The sequence below is a fragment of the Diadema antillarum genome, unplaced genomic scaffold, assembly GCF_040938485.1.
Source record: "Diadema antillarum isolate AM-2024a unplaced genomic scaffold, OU_Dant_1.0 scf00000124, whole genome shotgun sequence".
In the NCBI taxonomy this organism is placed as follows: Eukaryota; Metazoa; Echinodermata; class Echinoidea; order Diadematoida; family Diadematidae; genus Diadema; species Diadema antillarum.
The window spans coordinates 1-12,032 of record NW_027271013.1 but is presented as its reverse complement, the minus strand read 5'-3'; the positions used below and the strand labels follow the sequence as shown (position 1 = coordinate 12,032).

The 12,032-nt window shown below is 37.3% G+C and overlaps 1 protein-coding gene across 4 annotated transcripts in view; it reads right to left on the bottom strand.

The window, feature by feature from the left end:
• Positions 1–7,880, bottom strand: part of LOC139720239 (uncharacterized) — a 298,627-nt gene extending 290,747 nt beyond the window's left edge. For 3 of the 4 annotated variants that reach the window (XM_071631603.1, XM_071631606.1, XM_071631604.1), the window contains exon 1: positions 7,566–7,880. The gene's annotated coding sequence lies outside the window, so the exon portion shown is untranslated. The remainder of the gene's footprint in view (positions 1–7,565) is intronic. The other variant, XM_071631605.1, reaches the window with a different exon arrangement.
• Between the last annotated feature and the right edge of the window lie 4,152 nt (positions 7,881–12,032).

The window sequence follows — 12,032 nt, the reverse complement described above, 5'->3', positions numbered from 1 at the left end:
GAATGCATCATATATTTCCCCATGATATGTTAACTTTTGTCATACTGTAATGATCAATCTGCAGATATAGCAGTTTCTTCATGTGTCATCTCAAGAGTAGTGAGAAATACACAGGAAGCTTTCTATTCTTGTCCTGTTTCAGAGACTGTAGCAACAGCACACAGTTGTTGAAAACAGCTGTACAAACTATTAAAAGAAAAAAAAAATGTATTGTATATCAAAGAATTTTGTGTGAATAACTGTAGAGATTGTGTTAAATGAAAATATACCCCAAGGGAAAATTTACATTTGTGAAAATTGTGAAATACAAGTATTCTTAAAACAAAACAAAACAAAAAATGTGACATGTATAAAGTGTATGTTGTCATTGCATCTTTTGTTTTCCAAACTGAAATCAAAGAAAGGATAATGCATAATCCTCTTTATCTCCAGATTACATAATGCATTTAACTGCAGAGTACTTAAACTAATGTAGAAAACTGATTACCAAGTTGATGTGCATGTTTGCATTCGCCAAAATTAATTTAAGATTTTTTTTTTTTATTTGACTGACAGACTTGCAGCAGCAGTGTTATTCTACATTGATTAACAAACAGGCATGCAAGCATGTAATCATATAAAGAGCATGCATGATACGCTGCATTATCAAAAAAGCCAAAAAGGGCATTATTGGGGTCAACATCACTATAATGAGAGCCACACCCAAAAGTTTACCTGTCCTTCATAATGCACTTGAATTTAATCTTTTCAGGACACTGTGCCTGTGTAAGATTGACATCATTCTATAAATAAATTTTGTCAAGAAATCCAGAAGGTCAACAGATTTTTGTACATATAATGGAAGTACAACTGTATAAATCCACGAACAAAATGAGCTTTCCGCAAAGCAACTTGCATAAAAATTCCATCTCTTTTTAATGATGTATAATTTTTTTTACATGATATCACAATACTATTCTTCTACTTTTCATAAAGTATAGAGATACAGTATTTCAGCTCCATTATACACTGCAATTTTAAGCAAAAATTGGAAATAATCTTGTGCACAAAAAGACAAAAGTGTCACATTTAATTGACTCTTTCAAAGAAATGTTAAGATACATAAATAATTGAATTCATATCAATTTTTTTTAACAGAAATCGTCTGAACTAAACAAATAAAAAATAATGATAATGATAATATTATTAAAACACAATCAAAATATGCTGAAGTCTTTGTTGGATGGAAAGCAAGCATGTTCTAATATTTTCTATCCCAGTCATAAGTACCAAGTTATAAAACCATACAGAAATATCAAAAGTCATACAACTTTATTTGTACCAGATAGATAAAGTTCTGTACTTCCTCAGAAAACTATTTACGTACTGTGTACTCAAACAATCTCTACAACACAAGTTTGGCTTCATTACCAAATAATGAAAATAAATAGATATTTTAAAAAAGCAACATTGTATTTGTAACTGATAATGAATAGATGAATGTTACACTATAACTAAATATCCATTTCAAAATGTGAAAGCAGTCTTCATGTCAATGTTGATTTTTCCACAGTCTTTGGAAGTGTCTTAAATTGCTGTCCTAAATGTTCAAAAAGTGTATCATTACTGTGACATTGTCTTGTTCAGAATAAAATGCTTTACGTTCATTACTCTAATCCTCGTTGCGCAGGGTTGCTAATCATATCAAATCTGTCGTGACAAAACTTTATCATCAATTTACAAACATGGCCTACATGCAGCCACACTAGAAGGTAATTAATTGTTGGAGCAATTTCCTGATTATCTCACAACATGGGCTGGGCCCCTGTCAGTCAAGCAGCGGCTGCTAGATATGTGTTTTTTTCTCCCAGTGACATCATTCTTACAGATGCGATGACTCCACAGCTGGTAGAAAGAATCATGTTGATGACACTTTGCTTGCTACCAAAGGGGAAGCAGCAAATACTATTTCACGCTATGCAGACAGTATTGATCCAAAGTGTTACACATTGTGTGAAACGACCTCAGCAAATGGTCAGCCATTTAATTAGCACAATTTCCCCTATCCTCCACACTCGCCTTGACCTCAAACATCTACACTTTATGACAAACTATTCTAAGACAGAGCCAGCAACTGGACTAGATTGAAAAACAAAATGAACATACCGGTAGTCAAATCATACAACAAACTACAATTGTAATCCATACAGTCAGTAGCAATATTTTGTCACTTCAACATATTCCATATTATCACATGTTTGGATTCTCTTTAACAAGACTAAGTGATTTAATTATCACAGTTTACAAAGGCTGGGACACAGACTATACCAGCATAACACTCTCTGATGAAAGTATCACCTTCATGTGTGATGTTGGTCTACCTTTCAAGGTGAACTGCGCCAGCTGTCTGGTGATAATCAATAATATCTTGTATAGACATGGTATATCAAATACAGAAAATATACAATGCTTTTCAAGCAAATTGATATTGAAAACAGCCTAGATTGCGGGATTAATATTTGAAATCATCAATGATGTCAAGAAATGAATATTGTATCACAAGGAACTCTGTTGTGAAATACATTTCAATACCAGTACTGTTAAATGTAGCTTAACAAAAGCTTGTATTAGAGAGAGGGCAACCTGTACCTTTTTTATCACACTTTTAAGAACACATTTTCTACAACAGAAATTGAAGGCATTCTTTATAGTGTAATTGAAGTCACATGTAGGCCTTATACACTGTATATTTGACATATTCTCACATTCAAAGTCTGTCAGGTATTATTTTGCATTCTATTAAATCTGAGAGTTACAAAAGGTTGTAAGAGAGGGCCAACTATCTGTACCTTTAGTGTATGGTGCTTCAGTTAGGTTGTTTAAACTTTTAAATCAGGTATGGAAGGTAATTCAGGTAATGATGTCTGAGAAATCAAAAAGTGAAATAACTCTCATATCATATCTTTTAAGAATAGGTTATCTTCGACCAATTTCTGGATGGGCATTTGTGTTTTTGACTGTGGCAGTACAAGGTTACCGTCCATCTACCTTGTATATGTACATGTACGTCGTAGTAATTGTTTCCAAACACTGGGATGAAAAACCCACATTTACATGTATACCCTGTACCAGCAAATAATGAGTTGACGGAACAACTAACAATATCTGTACGTAAATCTGCAATGATTCAAATCTTCATCCATGATACGCTAATTGTATCACACAAATAGTCTGCCTTGTAAGCACAGTAAAAACACTCAAATAGATCAGTTTACTAATTCCCAGTCATAATCTCATACCATAGGTTTAGAAAATAATACGGGTATTTTTTTTACCACAGGATGCTTGCCTGAGGCTTAACTGACATGGTAACATGCCAACTTAATCAAAGTACTGAAGGAAAAAAATGTCATATGAACAGGTGGCTTGAACTGCTTGATGCTCAATATTCAGAGATCAAAATAAACATGAAGATGAATTTCATATCATTACGTTTGCCTACCCCTCTCATGAACATACCACCAAAATTGGCAAGACAACATGGAATGCAGCATCAACTGAATGTCAGCCTTGCCTGAGGGCAGAAGGCAAGAGGCATTGTGGGGAAGAATCAGGTTATTTCAGTTGAGAGGTCAAGGTTCACATCTCACCGAGATTCAAGACTTTCTGAAAAACAGCTGGTAGGTACATCACACTAGGAAGCCCAAAACTGATATGCATGCATGCCACACACATATTTGATATATCTTTTATAACTACAATGTATCTGCTGAACAGAGGCAAAACTTATCGCAGAATGCTGAGTCCTAATTTCTCATGATATTTATACTTGTACTTCAAATTCGTCTGAAATGCTACTGCCTGGAGAATATTACCTTTGGCATGTACAAATATTCCTACATCATGTACCTTGTGCATTGTCTACAGCAACTACGTTAATGTACCTAGTTTTAAAAAGGCAAATCAGCGACAGAATGCTTTAACATTTAACCCATACTATTGAAACATTGTACCTGCTACTGCACATTCTGCGATACAAACACGCCATCTGTTTCTTGCCTGAAACAGTGATGAGGGAGGACACCACTACAGTGTAAGTACAGCTACAGGTAAGGCAAAGGACTTTGGATCACTGAAAGGATGGTAACCCCGGTAACCTGAGATACTGCCGAGTCAAGTGATGACGTCCCACTGTCTGTTCTGGTCGATTGTCTTTCATCTCGGGGGAAGGCTCAAAAAGTCAACACAACATGGCAGAGCAAAACAACAGATACATGTAGGCCTACTTCTTCCCCAAATGCCAACTTGGGCAAGGGGCCTCATATTTTCTGAACTGGCAGAAACCCATTCATTTCACTTGTCAAGAAGTGAGTTTCAGTTGCCCCAAACAAACAGGTAGGTAAATTTATAACACTCTGCATGCATGGACAAGTAGAGCACACACTCTAGCTTCACAATGTGATCAAACATCAAGGTCAAGCATCAAATGATTTCAATAGAATTGGGGAGAAAATAAAGAGCAAAAGAAAAGAAAGAATGAAGAAGGCTGATATGATGAACAGCAATATTTCTTCAAGGCCATACTTGGACAAGTACACTAGGTTGTTGTGATACCTCTTCCCTTCTTATTACCCATTTAAGATAATGGTCCGAGTATAAGCATTCAAAGCTGATATAGAACAAAACTGATATTTGCTTCAAGCCTTTTTAACAGCGATGGATGATTCTAGCCTATGCCCATGTATCATATTTTATATGTTTAGATGGCTGCATGTTCATTTCTCCTTGGTTTCAATTTACTATTCATTTCTCCATTGTAATGGTTCTGTTGCGATACAACTGACAATATGACACTTACAAAGGAATAAATGGATACATTTAACAATGCTGACAATAGCAGCATATAAAGACAACAATGGCACAAATTCTCATTATTCTCAATCCCCTTTAGAATGAAATGTATTCAAACTTTGATTCCTAATGTCAAATACAAAGTAAAATGATTAAGATTCAGGTCCAAAAGAAGCTATTAATGTTAAGAGGTCAATAGAAGTGAAACTGTTTAATTTCAGACCAATACTTTGGCAGAATGAAAGGATAATGCCTGCAATCATGATACCGTATACAGTGTATCACGTCAAACGACATATTGTATGATTTCTTAACTCTTGTGGGCAGTAGACCATGGTGTCCATATGTCCCACTCAATGCTAGTAATCACTAGGACAGGTGACAATAGTGGGAAGAGAGAGGCTGCATTCCTTCCTTCACATGACACAATTCAGCTCTTTCTCAGGAAGGAAAGGTTGACTGATTAGCGCTTATCCTTGAAGTGTGACTTTGATGGTCACTTTATCTCTTCCTTTCTCTCTTTTTTCTCTCTATCTCTCTACCTCTCTTTCAAAGAAATGCTCACAAGGTCACTTATAATATAACAGCCTCGATGGGACATGGATCCCAACATACTCATGTGAGAGAGCTTATAGCACTTTGTAGATAAATGGCAGCAAAGCAGCAGCAAAATTCCGATGTAAACACTGCAGAAATTTAGTCAACTAGAAATTCTACATGATGAAGCTTACACTGGTTTCAATACAGTACACAATAATAACATGTTTACGGTAGGACCTCAATTATCCGTACATGTCGGGACCAGCGGGTGTCCGGATAATCCATTTAGCAGGATAAGAGAGATTTAATACTCAAACTGACAGCATTTTCTAGCTTATAATGCTAGGGGTATTATACATGTTATTACCAATTCACTGATAAAGTGATATTATGATTGTCTGCATGGCATTGTGATGTTTCATACTTTAGAAACTAATACGGAAATAACATGCAATGTAAACTATCCCTTCATGTAGGCCCTATTATTTGTTTGATTGATACTGACCGCCAGTGAGTTCAATATTGTGACTCGTCGAATACTGCTGCTGTATTGTACTCTAACCTGTGATGTGCACCCAGTGCCAGTGACAAGTGCGGCACCAGTCTTTGACATCATCCCACAAACTGAACTAATATTTACAGTCCGCGACAATGATTGGAGTATGTCCCATCGTGTATTCACATGATAATGGTTGAACGTGTGTTTGTTTTAACTGCGATTTGACACAAAATACATGAAAACATAAATTAAAATGTCAGTCAGTCGACATCTGGATAACAGAGAACCTGGATATATAATCGATGGCCAGATAATCGAGGTCCTACTGTAATCTACAACATGCTATTTGTAGGTCTTTGAAAATATTCTAAAAAGAAAAAGAGAAGTCTTCTGCTGATACTGTATCGTTATATTATTCTTTGCACTTTAAAACCCATTTCCCTGTCCACTATCATAACCGAAGCAGAATAATTTCAGCAGTCTTATTTCAGGGATATTAGTAAATTACAGAGGATTGACAAAGGTACAACATACAATGTATGATAGTTTAATTTCAATGTGTCAGACTAAGAGCGTAATGCCATGTTAGCACAGGTATAAGGTAAAATGTTCGGCAATTTCTTGACATTGCAGGCAGTGTAGAGTCTACACATTACATGTAACCGACTCTTTATCATGATGTAGCGTAGTTGGTTGGTAAGAAAATGTGAATATCTTTTGGATTCAAGCATTTCACAAGTCCAGCTAAACTACACAATTACTTGTGTTGATTTCATTAATTCAGTTCACGCTACCTTTCAATAACCTTGCAATATTACGTAATAAAGTTTTTAAATTTACAGAAGTATACATAGAAAAGAAGTGACCAAAAGATCGCTCTGTATCTTGTTGCAGGGGATGTGTTCCGCAGAGACTACGTCTGGCTTCACAAAATGGAGGAGAGCCGTAAAAGTCAAAAAATTATAAGACTCCTCCGGACAGACAAATTTTTCTGTCTGAGGAAGAAATAGATACAAAAATCTGTCTGTTCTTAGGAGAACTGTCAAAGGTAAAAAAAGTTATAAAATTCCCCGACGATAAACACTGACTGATCTTTCAGTCTTAAAGAAATATGTCATCAATAAATCATCAGTCAAACACTCAAATATATTATCAGTTAGATAAATATCCTTTTAAAAGAAGAATTTAGCATTTCAGCACTTCCTGAATAAACTGCCTTTGCTTGTTTGGCTTTAGTTATATTTTACTTCTGATCTGTCAAGACAAGGTGGTCTATCCTATTGTTTGTAGTATTTTAAAAGCTGAAGGTGGTTTCTAACTGGATGTGAAGGGCATTGCAGCGTGAAATTCCAGAAATGATTCCTTAATTCTAATGCATCTGTCTTCAAACTCTACAGGCATATATCTAAAGTAAACTGAGTTGCCATGGCACACTGCACATTCCTGCCCATAACCACAAAAGAAAAGGGAAACCACACAGCAATGCATGGGAGAATAATGTCAAACAATCGCTTACAATTGCACAATCTACCGCGCTTTCAAAGGGTATACTTGTTGTAGGTAGTGGTATACTTGCTCCGCGGTGGGTGTGCGTACCCAACATCCCCGTTCGTTCGCCGGCTAGCTGCAGTGTGCAGTGCGATGTGAATGTATTGGACTATTGTGTGCGAAGTGACAAAACAATCTCGGTCCCTACCTGTACAAGTTGCTAGTTGGAACGATAGTCACTGGGGTGAGCCGGCAAACCGAGCTCTATCTCCACTTAGAAATCCTCGGAACTTGATGCTTCCAAAAAAATCCCTCACAGTGTTTCATGTATCTCCGTAGATAAGTTAGAATTCCGGTACAAGAAAGAAATATTGTATGCCTCTCTCTCGTTCCCCTTCCGTGTTCGTACCGATACCATAATCGTGACAGCTTCAACACACACGTGCAATATACGCATGCGTGAACTCTTGGGGTCATCCCCGGGTTAGAAGCTTCTAATATGACTGAAGGCACAATGATAAACAATTTTTTAAGAATTGTGGAAGTTATGCCAATGTTAGATCGTTAAAATGGTACTGACGTTATTCGGAAACTGCATTTACTGACTGCAGATGTGTAATGAACGATATACATGCATTTCTGTGATCATTTTCTATACGTTCCTCAAAACTCCCCCATCATGAAGAATGAATTTGTCCATTGACAAGTAAATAAACCTGCCCATCTGTGACCTGTACGTGAAAATTCTCCGGCAGCATTCGATCTAAAATTTCGAAATGAGGATGCAGTTGGGCTGGATTTCATTCGGTAGGTATACCGAAAGTATCTTTGTATATCTAGGTGCAGTTTTAGATACCTACAAGTAATATTTTGCCTACCTAATGGTGATATTTCAAGCGATAGTACGTGAGTGTGCTGACGGCACAGTCCCTTGTCAAATGCCGCTGAGCTACGCGCCTGTGTGGGCGGTGTACTGTTAGTATTACCCTGAACTAGCCCGCTGGAGTGATGTGTAATCTCCGTTGAAAGCCCATGTGCGCTGTGGCCGTGTTGATAGTAACGGTCGGAGAACGTGTCTTGTCCCAATAATCTACTACTGCTAACATTTCCATATCCATGTGCCGGGCTAAACGCAAAATTTGGTAACGTGCATATTGGAAGCTAACGGTATTTCTTGATGATTAAAAGAGCTAGACGCGCGTAAAATCACATCATAACTAAGGTGTGTATGCATGGGTATAATTGTATATTTACTAGATCTAGAGTAAAATATCCCGTTTGCGGCAGTTTAAGCATTGTTAAAGGTTTTTCCAACTTGTAAACAAACCAGGCAAATTATTTTCAACCATTTCGTATATCATAGACAAGATTATTCATTAACGCAATTGTTTTCATGAAAGAAATTTACCATTGACCAACGCAGTTTTCATGATTTACGAGGGCAAAACCCGGCACAATTTTCGCCGATAAGGGCGATATGCGACGTAGTATTTCTGCTTGCGGCACGATGTACAATCCCTATGCAATACGCGCGTGCTCCGCGATCTTCAGCTGAACGCCTTCACATGTCTCGCGAACATTGCGTAAGCGCCAATTCCCATTGCGAAAGCACGTGAAAATAGCGTGCGCACATGCATTGGCCGCAAACAAGATCGCGATTCTGGCGGTGTTGTTGATGTCTTTCTCGTGTTTTTCTCATTTTTTTCCGATGGTAACATCCACTTTCCGAAAAAAATGGCGGCCCACATCGGCTCGCGAAAATTCTATTTTACGTGAGGACATGTTTTCAAAATCCATGAACATCGAGAAAACGACAAAAAATCCAGTTTCTCGGACCATTGTTTCTTAACTGTTATGTTAAGAAGTACCGGAAATTTAATTTTGGATGCGATATGTTGTCATTTAGGTAAGAAAATTTCACTTTCGTCAGAGATCGTGCCCATTTTATCGGTTGGTTTTTGTTGATTGCTAGTGTGTTAGTATATGTGTAGTGTGCATGTAACAGAGCAATGCTGTGTTTAGCTGTATATTACCGTGTATGTTGTACCTGCCGCAAACGGCTGCACGGCCGCTTACTGACGCAGTTACTCTAGATCTAGATGTAAATTTACTGATAATCATAATGTTGTTCGACTAGCTAGCACACTGTAGTTCGAGTCTAGTTAGAGAGAGCTTGGAATGAAGCAGCAAGCATAATTGCAGCGACAGGTATTCTGTGCAGCTTGGCCTTGAGGGCAACCTCTGATGGAATTCCATCTATTTTCAGGCATATTTTCTGTGTCATTCATAATTCATATATACAAGGTAACTACACGCAGCCGCTGTCGCAAAGCGACAGCGGCTGCACGTCTACTCCTTCGCAGACGTTGTCATTTTTCAGTGGTGGTTGTGCGACTCTTTCATGAATATCTTTTTTAATCGTGGAAAACTAAAATATAAGGAATCCCCGTAATCTATGATAATCATCCAATAATCGGTATGCGTATTTTTTTTTTATTACGTCAAAAACCTACCGAAATCCGTCCTTAAAATCAGGTCTGTGAGCGTCCGTATTGCTTCACTCCTCATCTTCTGCGTGTTATTGAATGGCAATCACTCTCCTATGCTACAACGTAGGTAGTCGGAGGTAGTCGGAGTGACGTCAAATCATGAGAGCAGCACGCGCGGAAATACATGGTAGAAGACGACAAGCTTTACGTAGCTCACGAAACGCACGGGCGTACGTAAAATGCTAACACGGTACCTCGGGTTGAGCGTTCGTGGCTGTTCGTTTATTTTGTGAATCATCGCACAATCTACTCCGAAAAATTCAACAATAAGGTTTGGATACCAACAAAACACCAAATTCAACTCAACCATCAGCAACATACAATATAGGTGGGTGGTATTACTGTTAAAATCAAACAAAATAAAAGACATTTTTGTGGTCTTGCCGTCAAAAGCGACGGTCGTTTACGTACGTTTAAACACTAGTACATGTCAGACTGCTGTGCTGTGCACAGCGGTCTGGTCAGGCTAATATACAAGGCAAATTTCAAGCAGTGCAATCTGTTCAACTGCTTCTATGTCGATGCTGTATACATAAACTATATGTCTTCATTGTCATCATGTGTACCATATACCTTGGCCTGGATTGTTGTTGTTGTTTGTTTTTTTTATGAAATATATGTTTGTTTTAGGTGGTTTATTATTAAGCAGAAGTGAGCAGTTGACCAGAGTTTTACCTGTGTCTTCTGTTTGTCTACCCTTGCACCTAAGTACAGTTGTAGAATCATTAGATGTATTGCAAAGCTTTGCTGTTTTTTCAAAATCCAACAGTAGCTTTGATATACTCATAAAATGTTTTCTTGAGACTCAGTGTAGATAAAAAGAAAGACAAGGAAACATGCAAAATTGGGTTGCCCTGTTTTCTAACATTCAAAATTGCGTGCATAATTATTATTATTATAGATAAAAACAATTGTACTAGGCTCTCATATTCACATCCATGTTTGCAGAATATGTTTGATATGATTGTCAGTTGCAACTTCAATTCAAATTGACCTAGTGCTCAAACACATCATGGACATTTAGGCTTCGTAACCATTAAATGACACTTTTCTAGGTTTTATGTGGGATGCACTTTGCTTTGATTTGAGTACCAATGCATTGACAGTCCAACAGGTGACGTACATGTAGTCTCTTTGTATCAGTCAACAAGCCCTTATGCATTAATGACATTGTGTTAATAGTAACGGTAATATAAGTAATAGGTAGATTTCGAATTCATTACAGTTCATACATGAGGTGTGACTTGACTCTAAATGATATTTACTTGTTTAGACAGCAATTTTCAGTACGATTGCTCTTATTCAAAGGAAATCATGTAAAAGAGTGATGATAGAAACAAAGGTAACAGTTCTGTAAAATTTGTGAATTGAAAACTGATATGAATGTTATATGGTCAGCTCAATTATTGTGCAATGGACTGACTTATCAACGGTAACATGACTGTCATTGCTGCTAGATTTTGATATCAGTTCAGTTCACCTTCCACTGTGAAAATAGACCTCTAGGTGTATTGACATCTTACCATTCCTTTTTTAAGCGAGACTTTTTTTATTTTTACTGTGGAGTGAATTATTTGTGGATGCATTTGTGTATGCCATTTCTCCCACTATTCTACAAGAGCCTTCAAGGCCCCAAATGAGATTCTTTTTCCCCATTGACAGAGAACAGACAGGTTGGTAATCCACCTGTGCAAAAGCAGTCAAGCGGTACATAGTATCCACCTTTCCATGGTCAACTTCATGTGCCATCAAACAATGAAAATATCGATAAGACTTGAAGTATGAACAGAGCATGCACTGATGGGTTCACAAACTCTTTTGATACACAAAAGAGACACATGAATGGGGTCAGCGAAAGCAAATATCTACTGAGCTCAGCCCTGATGGCTATGTACTTCTTACAATTTTAATCACAAAACAAGCATGCACTACATTGGAAAAGGGGCAAATTATACTGCCGTACATGCAGTTTTCATACAGAAAGAAAACGAATATTGATAGAAGAAACTCTAATCTTTTTGAAGGTTTGATGTCACTAGTCTTGGTTCAAGTGTATGCCATCCACTTAAATAAGTCACTTTTCTCGGAAGCATAACACAAATTAACATAAATTTCAGCCACTAATG